Genomic DNA, 5873 nt, shown 5'->3' with positions numbered 1-5873 from the left:
GCTCCAGACCAAGAAAATACTGATTAGGTAACCTAATCTCCCACCCCCAACCTAAAATCTACATTGTCCTCATTATAAAAGAAATAAGCATGCAATGCACATGGGACAATGAAAATAAAAGAGGAGCGATGGAAAGATAGTACCTAGACGGAGAATCAAGAGGCTTTCCAAAGATATCAGTGTAAGAGTGGGTTAGCACAAGAAAGAAATCAACAAAAGCAAAATAACAAAAATAACATCACAAAAAGAAGATCCTTCCTATACCACTTTCGCAGGTGCTCTCGATTGCATTTAGCGTATGTAACAAGCCTTTAAACCCCTAGGTTGCCCCTAGTGGACGAGTTGTAGTCTCGTGAGGGTTTACAGTAATGTTACCCACAAACATTGAACTAACTAACTAGGAAAATGAAATGGAATGAAAAGCTGGGTTGCCTCCAAGGAGCGCTAAGTTTAACATCTTCAGCCAGACAAGAATGGACCATGAATTAATCAATCTTGATAACCTGGGTCCTCTAAATGAATTTCCTTAATATCTTGATTAACCAAATCCTCTAAATATGGTTTCAGCCGTTGACCATTTACTTTGAAAATATTCCCATCCTTTGGATTTTGAATCTCAACCACTCCATGAGGAAATACTTTTATTACCTGATAAGGACCATACCATCGCGAACGTAGTTTTCCAGGAAAGAGGAGTAACCTGGAATTATACAACAATACTTTCTGGTCTGGTTCAAATGTCCTGCGGAGAATTAATTTGTCATGAAAAAATTTTGTCCGTTCTTTATAAATTTTTGTATTCTCATATGCCTCATTTCGGATTTCTTCTAACTCATTGAGTTGAAGTTTACGGTGTGATCCAGCCTTATTTAAATCAAAATTAAAGGTTTTGATGGCCCAATAAGCATGATGTTCTAATTCCACAGGCAAGTGACATGCTTTCCCAAAGACAAGCCTATAGGGGGACATTCCAATCGAGGTTTTGAAAGTTGTACGCTACTCCCAAAGAGCATCATTCAAACGTTGCGACCAATCCTTACGATCAAGGCGAACCGTTTTTTCTAAAATTTATTTAATCTCCTGATTCGAAACCTTTACTTGACCACTTGTTTGTGGATGGCATGGCGTTGCAACTTTATGGGTGATGGAATATTTCTTCATTAAAGATTTAAACGGTTTATTGCAAAAATGAGTTCCCCCATCACTTATAATTGCTTGAGGAGTACCAAAACGAGAAAAGATATTTTCTTTCAAGAAGCGGACCACAACTTTGTGATCATTCATTTTACATGGCACTGCTTCAATCCACTTAGAGACATATTCGACGGCCACAAGGATATATATATAGCCGAATGACAGGGGAAATAGACCCATGAAGTCAATACCCCAAACATCAAATATCTCTACAATGAGAATATTAGTAAGTGGCATCATGTTCCTGCGGGAAATATTACCCGTACGTTGGCATCTATCACATGTAGAACAAAAGGTGTGGGTGTCTCGAAAAAGTGTAGGCCAATAAAATCCACTTTGTAAAACTTTTACAGTTGTTTTCTTTGAACCAAAATGACCACCACATGCATGGTCATGATAAAAGGAGATTATACTGTGAAACTCACTCTCAGGCACACATTTCCTAATAACCTGGTCAGGACAAAGTTTGAATAAGTATGGGTCATCCCAAAAGAAATGTTTAACCTCAGCAAGAAATTTGGATTTATCCTGCTTAGTCTAATGAGAAGGAAGTTGACTTGTAACAAGATAATTTACAATATCCGCATACCAAGGTAATTGAGAAATAGCTAAAAGTTGTTTATCAGGGAAAGACTCGTTCATTGGCAAAGGATCTACTGTGGACTCCAAGACAAGTCTAGACAAATGGTCAGCTACCACATTTTCGGAACCCTTTTTATCCCGAATTTCAATGTCGAATTCTTGTAGCAAGAGGATCCAACGAATCAATCGAGGTTTAGCATCTTTTTTAGAAAGAAGATATTTCAATGCTGCATGATCTGAGAACACTATAACCTTTAATCCTTTGAGATACGACTTGAATTTGTCTAGAGCAAATACCACTGCCAACAATTCTTTTTTAGTGGTAGAGTAGTTAAGTTGAGCATCATTTAAGGTCCTACTAGCATAATAAATGACATGAGGCATTTTGTTCAATCTTTGTCCTACGATAGCTCCAACAGCATAATCCGAAGCATCACACATAAGCTCAAAGGGTAAACTCCAATTAGGTGGTTAGATGATTGGAGCGGAAGTTAATAAATGTTTCAATTTATCAAATGCTTTTCGACAATCATCATTAAGGACAAATGCAACATCTTTAGCTAATAAATTGCATAAGGGTCGAGAAATTTTGTTAAAATCCTTAATGAATCTCCTGTTGAATCCCACATGCCCTAAGAACGATCTAATCTCCTTCACCGTTCTAGGTGGAGGAAGACTAGAAATTAAATCAATCTCGGCTTTATAAACTTCAATGACCGAGTACAATCCCTTTTTGAACCATAAAATGACACTTTTCCCAATTCAATACCAGATTCATTTTTTTACATCTTTCCAGGATAAGAGATAGATGGTATAAACATTCATCAAAGGAAGAGCCAAAAATGGAAAAATCATCCATGAAAATCTCGAGGAAACGCTCAACCATGTCTGAAAAAATACTCATCATGCATCGTTGAAAAGTAGCAGACGCATTACACAACCCAAATGGCATACGCCGATAGGCATATGTACCAAAAGGACATGTAAATGTAGTTTTCTCTTGATCCTCGGGAGCAATGGGAATCTGATTATGCCCGGAATAACCATCCAGGAAACAATAATAGTTGTGCCCTGCCAATCTCTCAAGCATCTGATGTATGAAAGGAAGAGGAAAGTGATCCTTCCTTGTGACTAGGTTTAGTTTACGGTAATCAATATAAACTCGCCAACCCGTAGTCATGCGAGTTGGCACTAATTCATTTTTGTCATTTTTGTTCACCGTAATCCCAGACTTTTTGGGAACAACTTGCACTGGGCTGACCCAAATGCTATCCGAAATGGGGTAAATGATACCAACATCTAACAATTTAAGCATCTCCGCTCGAACGACCTCTTTCATGTTAGGGTTAAGCCCCCTTTGCATTTCACATGACGTTTTTGCATTTTCTTTAAGATGAATACGATGCATACACATAGTGGGGATTATTCCCTTTATGTCAGCTATTGTCCACCCAATAGTTGCCTTATGTTCTCTAAGAACATTAAGTAACTTACCCTCCTGTTCCTTATCAAGGTTAGAAGCTATGATGACAGGCAGGGTTTCAGAAGGGCCTAAAAATGCATACTTGAGAGTTTCAGGTAATTGTTTAAGGTCAAGTTCGGGTGGTTTCTCAATAGACGGGACCAGTTTAGACTCAGATGGTGGAAGAAGTTCCACTCTACCTTTCCATTTTGTAGTATCCATTTCAGGATTAGAGTCAAGTAATGCATTGACTTCTTAGATGGAACTTTCTATATCAAAATCTATGCCAAAATGTGCTAAACAAGTCTCAAGAGCATCTTCGAAAGATTTAAGGAAAGAGTCATGCTCTAGACTCTCAATCATGTTCACTTCAAATATATCATCCGAGTCTTACGGTTGTTGTCCAGCATTGAAAACATTGAGTTTAATCTTCATGTTACCAAAAGACAACTTCATAACTCCATTCCTGCAATTTATGATAACATTGGATGTGGCTAAGAATGGACGTCCCAGGATAACCGGGATTTGACTAGTAGGATTCTGGCAGGCTGAGTATCTAGAACGATGAAATCCACTGGAAAATAAAATTTATCAACCTGGATTAGCACATCCTCAATAACACCACGGGGCACCTTAACAGATCTATCAGCTAGTTGGAGTATTATTTTAGTTGATTTCAGCTCACCAAGTCCTAGCTACTCATACACAGAATATGGTAACAAATTGACACTCGCCCCTAAATCAAGCAATGCCTTCTCAATCTTATGATCTCCTATGACACAAGAAATGGTAGGAGCTCCTAGATTCCTAAATTTAGGAGGGGTATTGGTTTGAATCATGGAGCTGAGTTGCTCTGCAAGAAAGACCTTCTTATGAACATTCATTTTACGCTTTTGAGTGCATAAATCTTTAAGAAACTTAGCGTAAGCAGGGACTTGCTTGATAGCATCAAGCAACGGAATGTTAATTTACACTTGCTTAAACATGTCCAATATCTCATTAAAGTTGTTTCCTTTCTTAACTGGTGCCAAACGTTGAGGAAAAGGTGCTTTAGGCACATAAGATGGCACATGAGTGGTTTCTGGAGAGTCAGAGTGCTTTTGGGCTTTCGATGCATTAGTATGTCTCTCCGCTTCCTTTTGATCTTCTGATTTAGAATTTGATTCTTCGGCATCTCTACTTTGTTCTCGATCTGTTTACCAGACCTAAGGGTAATGATTGATTTGGCTTGCTCATGATATTGTTCTTGATTTGAATTAGAGTCAATCTCATACTGTCCTTTTGGATTTACCACAAGTTGACTAGGGAACTTGCCCTTCTCTCTCTCACTCAATGTGGCAGCAAGTTGACCCACTTGTACTTCCAGCTTGGAAATGGATTGCGCATTTGCATGTAAGCTTTGCTAGTTAGCTAGTAAAGTTTATTTGGTGTCTTTTTGAAATTGAAGTGAACTCTGCATAAAAAGATTGAGTGTATCCTCAAGAGATGGTTTCCTAGATTGTGGAGGTACTTGTTGATATTACGGAAACTGCTGGGGTTGTTGACTGCCAACTTGGGGGTACGGTTGCATTAGAGAATTTTCAGATGGTCCTCCTTGTTGCGGTCCTTTTGCCCAAGAAAAATTTGGATGTCTAGCCCACCCTGGGTTGTAGGTGTCTGAGTAAGGATCATTCCCAGGTCTCCGAAAGGTGTTCATAGTATGCACTTGTTCAGAGAGAAATTCTGGAAATGCTGCACTAGATGGACAAGACTGCGTAGGATGGGCAGGACTGGAACATATAGTACATGACTCGATTTGAGTTGTTTGTGGAGGTCCATTATTCATCATCAAAGCATCCACTTTCTTTGTCAGGCTATCATTCTTGGCATAAAGATCTAGCGTGACTCCTACCTCATATATACCACCTTTCTTCTGTGGTTGGAGACTTCTTTCACCTCTATTTGAGTAGTCCCATTGCTGGGAATTTTTACACAAGGTTTCAAAGAAATTTCATGCTTTGACATCACTTTTGGTCATGAATGACCCTCCACTGGTGGCATCAACCATGCGACAGTTTTAGGGTGTCAGACCGTCATAGAAGTATTGAACCTGTTGCCACTTCTCAAAACCATGGTGTGGACATTTAAGAAGTAAGTCCTTCCATCTTTCCCAACAGTCATGAAAGTGTTCACCCTCTTTTTGTGTGAAATTGGTAATTTCTCTACGGAGAGCATTAGTTTTGTGAACCGGGAAGAACTTATTTAAGAACTTCTTAGACATTTGGTCCCATGTAGTGATAGACCCAACTCCTAGAGAATTCAACCATGCTTTTGCCTTATCCTTCAAAGAAAAAGGAAAAAGGCGCCAACGGATCGAATCATCTAAAAAAATTTGGAACCTAAAGGTAGAGCAAATGTCTAGGAATTCTTTCACATGATGGTACGGATCCTCCTTATCTAAACCATAAAAGGAGGGCTTGTATGACTCCAGGTTTAAGTTCAAAGTGTGCTGCCGTGGTGGCTGGCAACACTATGCATGAAGGTGCATTGAATTGGATAGGAGTTGAATAATCTCTACGAGATTTTATTTCATTCTTGTCCGCCATTTCAAATAGGATGTTTCTAAATCTACTACGAAAGGTTCTTTCTATTTCAG

General features: G+C 38.9%; 1 non-coding gene across 1 annotated transcript; it reads left to right on the top strand.

Moving 5' to 3' along the window:
* The first annotated feature begins 5343 nt into the window (after positions 1-5343).
* Positions 5344-5450, top strand: LOC131226355 (small nucleolar RNA R71). Its single transcript, XR_009161745.1, has one exon. It is a non-coding gene; the product is annotated as a small nucleolar RNA R71 (small nucleolar RNA).
* The last annotated feature ends 423 nt before the right edge of the window (positions 5451-5873 follow it).

This window comes from Magnolia sinica, chromosome 14 (assembly GCF_029962835.1).
Source record: "Magnolia sinica isolate HGM2019 chromosome 14, MsV1, whole genome shotgun sequence".
NCBI lineage: Eukaryota > Viridiplantae > Streptophyta > Magnoliopsida > Magnoliales > Magnoliaceae > Magnolia > Magnolia sinica.
This window is presented reverse-complemented; position numbering and strand designations above follow the sequence as displayed.